We start from the raw sequence: 13,599 nt of genomic DNA, 5'->3' as shown, positions 1-13,599 counted from the left end.
ATTTACAAATGCACACACAGAATTTAAAAAGCACAGAAGATTCACAAATGCATACATAATTCAGAAATACACACACAATTCAGAAATACACACACAATTCAGAAATGCAAACAACATTTACAAATGCACTCAAGATTCACAAATGCACAGGACAAGATTCAGAAATGTATTTCTGTTGAACACACACATATATCTTGATTTACAAACTGCTTGCGGTCTGTGAACTTCACTGCATTTGTGTGTGAATTTTGAGACTCCTCTGACTTGGCTCGACCATAGACTGTAAAAAAATATGGACGTAGTGTCCGTGACGTCACCCATAGACTCCTCATTAGCGGTTTTGAAGCCTAAAGTGTGTAGAGCGGACCGTCGCCCATCTTGGCAGCGCGTCACCGCGCGACTCTCCCGGATAATCGAAAATGGGCAAAAAGGCAGGAGCTGATTGCTGAAGCCACGCCCACCTAGTGCGACGGCATTGTCAGCAGCGGCAATCCACCTGTCACTCAAGTGGCCACGCCCTTAATTATGCAGAACTTTAAGGCTTAATATAATTTAGACGGATGAGTTTTAAAAAAATTCACCCCCCTCACAGTTGTCATGAAGGGCAAAATTAGCAATATAGACCAAAATCATTTTTTGAACCAGGCTGTAAACATGTTTTTTTCTGCTGTAAAGTTGGCCATTTAAACATGTGGAGTCTATGGGACTGAATTGCAGTTTTAGTCACTTCCTCATCTTCCTTATTGGCTTCACGAGAGAGAGCGGGAGGTTGCCGCCATAGACAGTAAAAGAAATGGATACAGCAACCCCACTGGAACTCAATTGAGACAAGTGAAGCCCATTTTTAGTGTTTTTTAGCACTTCGGTTTCTGACGCGCAGACTCAAACGAAGCTTGACGACGTCAGCAACCTGTCTGACAGATGTAAATCTTCTAAGTGGCTGTGCGTGCAAACTGCCATCGTTAATCTTGCAGAGAGTAAGTATTCTGATTAATTATTTTGTATAGTATTTTAAAATGTAATGCCAGAACGCCATATTAAGTTAATTGCCTGCGAGCTTCTCTTTCTGTCTGTACGGTAATGTGACAGAGAGACGAGTGGTTATGATGCAATCGTTAGCCTATTTTTTACAAAAACTGTTTATACGGGGCCATAATGTAACATAGAAGGTAATGGAGCCCTTTATACATTGTTGTGTATCTTTTTAATTCGCTGCGAGAGGAAAGTGACTCTCCGGCTGCGGAAAGTGAGTCTCCTGCTGCGCAAAGTGGGTGTCCGCCTGCGCAAAATGAGTCGCCAGCTGCGTGAGGTAAGTGAGTCATTCCCTGAGGAAAGTGAGTCGTTCGCTGCTTGAGGAAAGTGAATCGTTCACTGAGGAAAGTGGATCGTTCATTTCTTTTTAAATTTTGTGTGTGTATGTATGAATCCTATGTGTGCATATGTGAATGTAGTGTGTGCATTTATCATTATTGACACTCTTTTGGCTCCATACAAAAGGTGGCTACTTTGAAGAACCTACAATATGACATATTTTCAGTTGTTTCACACTTTTTTGTTATGTATATAATTCCATATATAATTCCACATGTGTTAATTCATAGTCATGAAAATAAAGAAAACTCTTTGAATGAGAACGTGTGTCCAAACTTTTGGTCTGTACTGTAACTCTATATATGACATGATAATAAGGCCTGAAGTTAGGAAGAACATTAAGGAAAATACAATTATATTTTCATAATGATTTTTTCTTTCTCAAACCTTGTCTGTGGTTTAAAAACACCCCTGGCCAAACGGGGTGCATCTCTTCCCACTTTGATAATCACTGTAGTTACCATGTCCTGAACATCACATCCTTTCTTTTCTACCCAGGTGTAATCTACATATATATATATATATATATATATATATATATATATAGGTGGTTGAATAAAAATATTTGGACATTATAAAAAATTAAAAATCTTAGCTAGACAGTTAGCATCAGCTAACAATATTTACTTATTTTCAGTACGGTTATGAATAAACATTTATGTCTGTCTACTCTTCTAGTTAATCCAAACAATATACATATGTATAACGTTACTGTTGATAAACAATATAAAAACAGACGTCACATAGGACATTTTAATAAAACTGTTTAACATTAGGGCAGCGGGGAATTTCTAGATTGAGAGTGTTTTTAGTCGGGGTGGATTGATCATGAGACCACATCGTGCTTGGTTGGGTAGCAGGATGGTCTCCTCACTTATTTTTTTGAAAAGTAATTATGCCCATCTGTAATCTTCACAACATCTAAAGTGCACATAATCCAAGACATTGTAAGGATATTAGCAGTCATTAGTTAAGCTTCAAGGTTAAAAGTTATGTAAAAGCTGTTACAGTTGAACATTTACAGGTATAGTGGTAGTACAGTAATGTTACTTGTGCTAGAAAGGTTATATGGATGTGTATAGTGGTACAACGATGTTATGTGAAAATGAGCACTTAATATTGACAAGTTACAATTCATAATACTAATAAAATTACCTTTACACCACATACTATGTGGCCCTTTTACCCTTTATTGTTTCCACCAAACATTTTACATACTCTTGAAGATTTCTTTAAGTCTTGTCAAAGATCCAATCTCTCTGGACTCGATCTGGACTCGGACTCGAATGAGCTGGTCTCGACTACAACACTGACTAGTGCTACTGTTGCTTCCTTCGTCACCTTCAAAATTAATAAGCATTGTACACTAGGCTAAGCATCAATCATGCCGATGTGAACGCAGCCATCGTTTCGTTTGTATATATATATATTTATCAGGGGTGAAATGGTTCACAAAATTCACGGTTCGGTTCGATACGATACACTGATGTCACGGTTCGGTACGTTTTAGATACAGCTAAAAGAAAAAATTGGCAGATAAATATCCTTGATTTTTTACAAATATTTTATTTTTTAAAACTACAGTAACAAAGTATGTTTTTTTTTACATTGAACAATGATGGCGCTATTCTTTATCCATCTTCTATGGTGTTTTCTTAGCAGCATACTGTATAAAACAAAAACAGCTCCTTATAAGAAAAAATGAAAATGTTATATTGTTGTATTAGTTATGAACAAATACAAAGATGGAACTCTTTTTAGATGGAACTCTATAAATCTTTATATATAGTGTGTTTTTACTCAATTGGTTCTCTATGTGGGCTTTTGTTTTTTGGTACAAAACAGGAATTACGGTCTGGCTGTAGTTACTCACTACAGAGTATGGTCCCATATCCACGCCTATAAATGTACCAATCGCCGCGGTGATGTCTTTTGCCCTGTTTGAATCGGTTGGAAATGTCTGTCTAAATGCTGCGGGGATAGTTTGTGGCGTGTATGTTTCTCCTTTTATTCGTCTTGATCCAGATACTGACACACTGGGGTGATGTAAATGAGTTGACATGTTTGAAGTAGCCTATTCCCGCTGGTGTACTCTATTGTCATGTAACCGATGCGACATACCGTTGTTTTTTTATCCACCACTCTCTTGCCATCACCATCATAGCTTACAGGGAATCCAAGGTGCACCCAAACACCAGACCTGTTGGTTATTGAAGGATCTTCTATTTCTAGTCTGTTAAACGCATTAACCATTTTGCAACGAGCCTTCAGCGCGTACTGAATGAGCGAGCGCCTGACTGAGTAGCCTAACATAAACATATAAGTTGGTGTTTATTTTTCTTCGGGGGTGTCAGTGGCGTTGCCTGTAACGTCGTATGGGATATTGGGCTACCTTGCTGAACGCATAACATTATATTTCACTCACTTCTTTATTTTCCAAATGTAATTAATTAGTCCAACGAACCATTCGGTACATAATGCGTACTGTGTACCGAACCGAAAGCCTCGTACCGAACGGTTCGATACGAATACGTGTATCGTTACACCCCTATTATATCTATATCTATATTCTAGATATTTATATATATATATATAGCGGTGTCATGAGGTATTGACTCCCAGCAGCCAGCTATCACCAAAGCCATGCACTCTCTTCAGCAACCTGGCAAACTGCAGAGGTGGCCCACACAAAAGAGTCTGGAGAGGGCCTGATATTAGAGACCCAGGGAGGAAAAGGTCTGATGTTGAAGGGCCAGGCCGGAGAGGGCCTGATGTTGGAGGCCTGAACTTTGAAGGCAAAGGCCTGGTTGATGCACATGTATCTATACCTCCAAGGATCATTCCATTGTAACAGGCACCAGGATGGCCAAAACTTTCTCTTCCTCTAGGACAGGAGGAACTGAATTGATACCACATCAGTCTTGTTTGCTTCCCTCTTACGTGCTGGATCCCTCCGTTTTGTCACACTTGCAAAGTCCCTCCACTTATTACTGACTTCTGCTGGGCTTTGTTCATATCCATAGACAGCATCATTTATTTTTTGAGTGATTTCTGCACAGATTTGATTTTTGTCAGCATTTGTAATGCTGTTTTGCAGCTTTGAAAATAGCTGGACTTTATTATTTTCCGCCTCCTCCAAAAAATCAGCAATTTCATGCTTTGAAAATTGGGGTTTTTGTGTCATTTTCATTAACACATGGCAGAATGGCAAGGTGACTTAAATAGGAAAAATTTAGCAAAATAATCATCAGGTGTTTTAAGACCCATCTTTTTTCAGTTGTGGTTGAGTAGCCTATCAATATCAAATAAGAAATAGTATTTATATGAAATTGTGAAATTATTGACATTGGGATCAGAAAAGAGCACATTTTAACTCCATGTGTGTATATAATTGCAGAACAAATGAATGATTCCTTATTACTTGACTCCTATGATGTCATTTCAAAAGCATAATTGGAGTCGAAGAAAAGAGAAAATAAAACCAAATTACTGTATGTGCTCATAGCTCCAGTCAACCATTAGATCGAAGAAGAACGACGGCTCAAACCAACATAGTTTGAACTATGGATCTGCGACACAGGTAACGTAGGTTTTGGGAAACAGCTGTGACTAGCTAGTTCGTTTCCATAACGATGCATCATACGATGGTGGTTAATCAGCGAGTTACGTCGTAGTACGGGAAATGCACCCCTGAGCGTTATTTACGCCGGCCTCAGCAGCAGGGGCGGACTTTACCATTAGGCAAAGGTCGGCAATTGCCTTGGGCCCCGAGCTACCTAGGGGCCCCCAAAATGCCCCATTAACTTGCTTAAAGATTTTTATTTTTTTTTTACTTCGTGCAAAATATATATTTCTAAAACTCCATTTGCGAAAAATGGCATCAAATCATTAGTGTCGCAGACAGGAGGCCCCCCCCCCCACCTCACTACATTGGACTATTCCATTATTTCACTTACTGCGCATCTGCGAAAGTGACAAGGCTGTAATGCGCCAAAAAACTGACGAAGAAGAAGTGATTGACAGTGATAGACAGAGTGTACAGAGAGAGAGTGTTGACAGTAAAAATGAAGCGAAGCTACCCAAGCGGTGCTGAAAAAAGGAAGAAACAGGAGGAAAGCAAAAAGTTTTTAGGAAAATTGATGAGTAATGAGTACTAGCAGTCACTAGCCGCATTTCCACTGTCGGCCCAGTGCGAGCCAGGGCTTAAAAGTTTGTTTGTTTGCATACTTTGTTATATATTCAAATTCAAAATCATCGATGTTTTATCTATAGAATTTATTTAATTTATCAGGACTCAAAATTAATCACACATAAATACACTTATTTCTATTTTATTTATTTATTTTTAACGCTTATGAAAATAGCCTGCTTATTCAGTCGAGTCTGTTTCTGTTTATTGGCCACAGTATAGCCGTCATATTTAGAATTAATGATAATATCTCTATTTTTATAAAAGCTCCCGAACAAAAAACATTATTAGGCTATATTCTTTTATGATAGGCAACGTGAGATAAACTCTCGAGACGAGGCTTGTGAAAGATAATATAAGTTACTTAATACACGATTGTGATAGAGAATAAGAAGCTGACGTCTGATTTCTTCAAGCGGTCATATTTTACCATGTTTACTATGGTAATATGTTTAGCGTGCATATCTTTTTCATCGCTTGTAAATATTTCTGCCTTGTATGGTCCACATTGGATCAAGTTATTTCAAACACTCGCTGCTGACTGAAAGAGAGTTTTGAGCTCAACTTATTTAAAAAAAAAAAGTGTTTAATGCTGGTGTTAAAGCTGTTATCTTTCTTAAATGATCCTCGGCGCAGACTCTCTATTTTTATAAAAGCTCCCGAACAAAAATCGTTATTATATTTTGATGATATGCAACGTGGAGCTAAACTCACGAAACGAGACGACAGATAAAATGTTACTTAATAAATACACAATTGTGAATAAGAAGCTGACGTCTGATTTCTCCAAGCGGTCATATTTAACATGTTTACTGTGTAACGTTAATGTTTATCGAGCATAGTCTTTTACATCGCTTATAAATATTTCTGCCTTGTTTAGTGATTATAATCCACATCGGATCAAGCAAACACTTGCTGCTAACTAAGAGTGAGTTTTGAGCTCAACTTATTTTAAAACGTCTTTAATGCTGCTGTTAAAGCTGTTATCTTTCTGAAATGATCCACGCTGACGCTCTCTAGACACGGAGAAACTCCGCCTTTGTTCATAACCCCTCCTCTAGCCCCAGCTGGCCCGCTTTGGCTCAAGGTTTTCGTCGGGCCAAAAAACCCTGGCCGTTGGCCCCGAGGAAGCCCCGGCAAAGCACCATCAAGCCCCGGAAGTGACAGTGGAAACGCAACTGGCCCTGGCACGCACTAGCACGCCCGGTCCTAGCTTGGTAGTGGAAACACGGCTATTCTGACCAATGTGTTACACTTGAACTTGAAGATGACCAAGCACTCTGGCCAAAACATCTCACTGACAAAGAACGCTGCTTAATAGTGCAGAGAGGCCCAGTTCAGAGCAAGGATAGAATTTATCCTTTTTATTTTTCTTCTTTTTTTTATTTCTATTTAAACAATAGATGTAGAGGGCCCCATGTCTGTGTTTGCCTTGGGCCCCAAAATGTCTAAATCCGCCCCTGCTCAGCAGTCGGTTGATATCGCCGGGGGACCCCCTCAGCCGTGGGCCCCTATAATCGTTGCCCTGTTGACTTGACATAGATTTTCACAATTTAATGATTTGAAAATATGCCTGAATAAACATCTTCATCTAGCATGCCACTTCTGTGACATTTATATATATATATTCATTTAAAAATGTCACTGGTGTTACATTGTTTCATCTTCATATAAATAATTAGAAACCATTTAGAAAAGCATTTAGATTGCCCAAATTTAATCCACAATCATAATGACAGACTCACTACTTAAATCAGTTTTCATTTGTTTTATTCAAGATGTTACACTTATACAATGAGGTCAATGAGGTCTGCCTAAATCCACAGAAACAGAAAAATACATAATGAGCGGGAAAATACCACACAATAGTGAATGTGGAACTAATTATGTTGAAAATGTATGAAGAAATCGAAGATTAGATGCCTCAGAGAAAGTCCATCTGGAGAACTGGGAAAGGCATCTCGGTGTTTGGAGAATAGTCGATAGGCGGGTGAAATATGCGCCATCAGCATGTCCGAAGTGACTCGAGTCCGCAGAGTGTCGTTGGCTCGGGGTTTCTTCGGTATCGGAGCTGTAGCATTGTCGGTCGAAGTCTGGTAGCGACGTCGTTGTTCCTCAGATGAATCTGGGTATGATGCGCTCCCACAGGAACTGCCAAACACGCTGCAACATCGGCTGCCAGAAGTTTGCATTCTGCGCTGTCGTAGTCGGCGAGTCTGAGCTCCTCCTGCAGCTGTACATAACGATGGTCACGGATGTAGTTTCTTCAGGCATCGGAGCAAACGGCTGAAACACCACAGAAGATGAGATGAATGATCGTCCAAGGCAAAATGTGTGAGCTCCACAAGCTTTAAATTCAATTTATAGGCTATGACAGGTTACACATTCCCATGAAATTGTCTTTCATTTGCGCTCATGGCTAGCCAAACACACCTAATGTAGGATAAACAGTGCGGTATTAAAGTGTTCGCGCAGCGCTGACCGGTCACAGGCGCGGCTCAATGGACCGAGCTCCGCGACCGACTCGACAGCGCAGAGAGGACGTGTTCACCAGCGCCACCGAGCTGATCTCCCCAGCGCAGCGCTGATCAGTAACAGCGCAGCGCGAACACTACTCTTCATAGCATATAAATTGAATGGAGAGCTTGTGGAGCTCACACATTTTGCCTTGGACGATCATTCATCTCATCTTCTGTGGTGTTTCAGCCGTTTGCTCCGATGCCTGAAGAAACTACATCCGTGAACATCGTTATGTGCAACTGCATATCGCTGTCGAAGCCTGATTTGGGGAGGAGCTCAGACTCGCCGACTACGACAGCGCAGAATGCAAACTTCTGGCAGCCGATGTTGCAGCGTGTTTGGCAGTTCCTGTGGGAGCGCATCATACCCAGATTCATCTGAGGAACAACGACGTCGCTACCAGACTTCGACCGACAATGCTACAGCTCCGATACCGAAGAAACCCCGAGCCAACGACACTCTGCGGACTCGAGTCACTTCGGACATGGCGCATATTTCACCCGCCTATCGACTATTCTCCAAACACCGAGATGCCTTTCCCAGTTCTCCAGATGGACTTTCTCTGAGGATCACACATTTTTCAGAACAAAGCAATTATTTTATGGCAATGCTGTAATGTAATTGTTATTTTAACCTCTGGACATCTTCAATTTCTTTGTACATTTTTAACATCTATTTCTATTTACTCTGTTTGCTGTTTTCCGCTCTTTGTCATTTTCTGTTTCTTTATGTGGATTTGGGAAGAAATATTGTATGTCTTAATTGTAAAGTCTTAACACCTTTGTTGAATAAAACAAATGAAACCTTATTTAAATAGAGAGTCTGTGAGTATGATTTTTGCTTTAATTGGGTCGGTGGCATAAACCTGCAAATTTTAACAAACGTACAAAATGTGTAAGTTTCTAATATAGTTCAGGTTTTTGTTTTTCTGTCTTTCCATAAAAACTTTTTTTGAAGGCAGAGGGAGACAGCCACCACTCCAACCTTTCATGAGGAAAGGAAAGCACCGACCCGGCTGCACATCTTTGTGGGTCTTCTCCTCGGGATGAGTCTTTGTCCCAGTTCAGGCCTATAACACCAAACCCCCGACTGGAAGAAGAAAGCCCTCCTATTTACAACTCTGACAATTTTCAAAAGTATGTGAAGTTGACAACATAGACTCTGAGCAATTATTCCAGTAAACTTGCACAATGTTCTTGAATGAATGATGTCAGTCTGTTATTGTAGCGATGCATTGATTTTACATTTTCACTGCCATAAACACGACGCTGATCAAAACGAACTATGGTTGATTCATTTCATTCAGACAGCCTCTTTGGCGGTCCTTGGCCAATGAAGACTGCGAAACATCTAGACTCTCTTCCATCAGTCTGAAGAAGAGACAACATCCAATCAGTTTGTTACAGGTGTCCGGAAATAATGGTATGAAAAGAAAAGCCAATCGGAGTTCTTGAAGGCAATGCAACACTTGTTGCCGGACAGAAAGTAAATATATATGTTTGAGGACTGAAGACTAACATCCTGGGTTTGCTGGTGACAATCCTCTTCTCTTGACATTCATGAAAAAATAATTAAATTATATGAAATTGTTTGACTTTCAGGGCCGTAGCTGGGGTTATATGGAATTACATTTGCTTCAATAAAAATGAACGAAACTTTTTCAGGAACTATCAAACATATGCCATTACAAAAGAAGAAAAACACAATGAAAATAATAAAAAAATGAACTTAGTCGCGCAAATTTAAAAGACTCTTCAAATGTGCTTTATTCTTTGTTAAAGGAACACTCCGACTTTTTGGGACTTTAGCTTATTCACAGTATCCCCCAGAGTTAGATAAGTCCTTACATTCCTTTTTTATTGGTTTATTCTGACTCAGAGGAAGTGTCAGTCAAGTTAAAAAAGTAAACAGCTTAAGTAATTTGTGGATTAATGCTTATTGGAGACGCGAACCGTTTGAAACGATTCAGTTCGATTTGGAGAACTGGTTCAACCGGTTCACTAAGAAGAAGCGGTTAAATTGAACGATTTGTTCACGAATCGGACATCACTACCGGGAAGTACAGACGTCACTCAGTGGCGCGCATATTGAAAAGTGCTCGCAGTGATTCGTATTACTAAATATGTAAATAATATTTGACCTTCCATCGTCTCAGTCTGTAAAGATGAGCTTTTGTCCTTGAAGTAAGCTTGAAGTAAGCTAGTAAGCAAATATGATTTACATATTTAGTAATACAAAGCAGGACGTGTTGCATACAAACAGTGGCGGACTGGGACAGTAAATCAGGCCGGAATTTGACTCCACCCCAAGCCACCTCTGTTGTTGTAGTCACCACCACCCGATTCATGTGTCCACCAGACGGCTAAATTTTTGGCTCTTTCAGTTGTTTGAATTGGGTTATAATTAAAAAATAAATCAAAACCCTTAGACTGTGGACGGGCAAAATAATCAAATGAAGTATCAAGAAGTATCAAGGCATTCACTGTCTCTATTATCTTTCCCTTAATCCCCCTCTCTCTCACTCTGCACATTGAGTTTCTCTGCAATATGAAATAAGCACTTTCAATAATTTATATTAAGCAGCCATCAATTGTATGTCCCAATGAACACAGTCCTACTACTGATGACCTTATAAATCATAAAAGCACATATTTTTCAGCCAGCATGTTTAGTTTTGCTTATAGCTTAAACTTTACCTGAAGGCTCCAGCTCTGACTCAAAAGCTGAACTGTCCACCCCCTGTTGTTCAACAGCAGGAGCACTTGCAGCACTAGTGCTACTGTTGCTTCTTTCGTCACCTTCAAAATTAATAATCATTGTACACTAGGCTAAGCATCAATCATGCCGATGTGAACGCAGCCATCGTTTCGTTTGTATATATATATATATATATTTATCAGGGGTGAAATGGTTCACAAAATTCACGGTTCGGTTCGATACGATACACTGATGTCACGGTTCGGTACGTTTTAGATGCAGCTAAAAGAAAAAATTGGCAGATAAATCTCCTTGATTTTTTACAAATATTTTATTTTTTAAAACTACAGTAACAAAGTATGTTTTTTTTTACATTGAACAATGATGGCGCTATTCTTTACCCATCTTCTATGGTGTTTTCTTAGCAGCATACTGTATAAAACAAAAACAGCTCCTTATAAGAAAAAATGAAAATGTTATATTGTTGTATTAGTTATGAACAAATACAAAGATGGAACTCTTTTTAGATGGAACTCTATAAATCTTTATATAGAGTGTGTTTTTACTCAATTGGTTCTCTATGTGGGCTTTTGTTTTTTGGTACAAAACAGGAATTACGGTCTGGCTGTAGTTACTCACTACAGAGTATGGTCCCATATCCACGCCTATAAATGTACCAATCGCCGCGGTGATGTCTTTTGCCCTGTTTGAATCGGTTGGAAATGTCTGTCTAAATGCTGCGGGGATAGTTTGTGGCGTGTATGTTTCTCCTTTTATTCGTCTTGTTCCAGATACTGACACACTGGGGTGATGTAAATGAGTTGACATGTTTGAAGTAGCCTATTCCCGCTGGTGTACCCTATTGTCATGTAACCGATGTGACATACCATTGTTTTTTTATCCACCACTCTCTTGCCATCACCATCATAGCTTACAGGGAATCCAAGGTGCACCCAAACACCAGACCTGTTGGTTATTGAAGGATCTTCTATTTCTGGTCTGTTAAACGCATTAACCATTTTGCAACGAGCCTTCACTGCGTACTGAATGAGCGAGCGCCTGACTGAGTAGCCTAACATAAACATATAAGTTGGTGTTTATTTTTCTTCGGGGGTGTCAGTGGCGTTGCCTGTAACGTCGTATGGGATATTGGGCTACCTTGCTGAACGCATAACATTATATTTCACTCACTTCTTTATTTTCCAAATGTAATTAATTAGTCCAACGAACCATTCGGTACATAATGCGTACTGTGTACCGAACCGAAAGCCTCGTACCGAACGGTTCGATACGAATACGTGTATCGTTACACCCCTATTATATCTATATCTATATTCTAGATATTTATATATATATAGCGGTGTCATGAGGTATTGACTCCCAGCAGCCAGCTATCACCAAAGCCATGCACTCTCTTCAGCAACCTGGCAAACTGCAGAGGTGGCCCACACAAAAGAGTCTGGAGAGGGCCTGATGTTGGAGGCCCAGGGAGGAAAAGGTCTGATGTTGAAAAGCCAGGCAGGAGAGGGCCTGATGTTGGAGGCCTGAACTTTGAAGGCAAAGGCCTGGTTGATGCACATGTATCTATACCTCCAAGGATCATTCCATTGTAACAGGCACCAGGATGGCCAAAACTTTCTCTTCCTCTAGGACAGGAGGAACTGAATTGATACCACATCAGTCTTGTTTGCTTCCCTCTTACGTGCTGGATCCCTCCGTTTTGTCACACTTGCAAACTCCCTCCACTTATTACTGACTTCTGCTGGGCTTTGTTCATATCCATAGACAGCATCATTTATTTTTTGAGTGATTTCTGCACAGATTTGATTTTTGTCAGCATTTGTAATGCTGTTTTGCAGCTTTGAAAATAGCTGGACTTTATTATTTTCCGCCTCCTCCAAAAAATCAGCAATTTCATGCTTTGAAAATTGGGGTTTTTGTGTCATTTTCATTAACACATGGCAGAATGGCAAGGTGACTTAAATAGGAAAAATTTAGCAAAATAATCATCAGGTGTTTTAAGACCCATCTTTTTTCAGTTGTGGTTGAGTAGCCTATCAATATCAAATAAGAAATAGTATTTATATTAAATTGTGAAATTATTGACATTGGGATCAGAAAAGAGCACATTTTAACTCCATGTGTGTATATAATTGCAGAACAAATGAATGATTCGTTATTACTTGACTCCTATGATGTCATTTCAAAAGCATAATTGGAGTCGAAGAAAAGAGAAAATAAAACCAAATTACTGTATGTGCTCATAGCTCCAGTCAACCATTAGATCGAAGAAGAACGACGGCTCAAACCAACATAGTTTGAACTATGGATCTGCGACACAGGTAACGTAGGTTTTGGGAAACAGCTGTGACTAGCTAGTTCGTTTCCATAACGATGCATCGTACGATGGTGGTTAATCAGCGAGTTACGTCGTAGTACGGGAAATGCACCCCTGAGCGTCATTTACGCCGGCCTCAGCAGTCGGTTGATATCGCCGGGGGCCCCCCCTCAGCCGTGGGCCCCTATAATCGTTGCCCTGTTGACTTGACATAGATTTTCACAATTTAATGATTTGAAAATATGCCTGAATAAACATCTTCATCTAGCATGCCACTTCTGTGACATTTATATATATATATATATATATATATATATATATATATATATATATATATATATATATTCATTTAAAAATGTCACTGGTGTTACATTGTTTCATCTTCATATAAATAATTAGAAACCATATAGAAAAGCATTTAGATTGCCCAAATTTAATCCACAATCATAATGACAGACTCACTACTTAAATCAGTTTTCATTTG

General features: G+C 39.5%; 2 long non-coding RNA genes across 3 annotated transcripts in view; both read right to left on the bottom strand.

The window, feature by feature from the left end:
* Positions 1-13,599, bottom strand: part of LOC127941942 (uncharacterized) — a 54,415-nt gene that overhangs the window by 7,301 nt on the left and 33,515 nt on the right. The gene's annotated exons all lie outside the window — the stretch shown is intronic.
* On the bottom strand, positions 7,314-8,245 carry LOC127941952 (uncharacterized). Its single transcript, XR_008149232.1, has 2 exons — positions 7,994-8,245; positions 7,314-7,846 (listed from the first exon to the last, which is right to left on the bottom strand). It is a non-coding gene; the product is annotated as an uncharacterized LOC127941952 (long non-coding RNA).

The sequence above is a fragment of the Carassius gibelio genome, chromosome A21, assembly GCF_023724105.1.
Source record: "Carassius gibelio isolate Cgi1373 ecotype wild population from Czech Republic chromosome A21, carGib1.2-hapl.c, whole genome shotgun sequence".
NCBI lineage: Eukaryota > Metazoa > Chordata > Actinopteri > Cypriniformes > Cyprinidae > Carassius > Carassius gibelio.
This window is presented reverse-complemented; position numbering and strand designations above follow the sequence as displayed.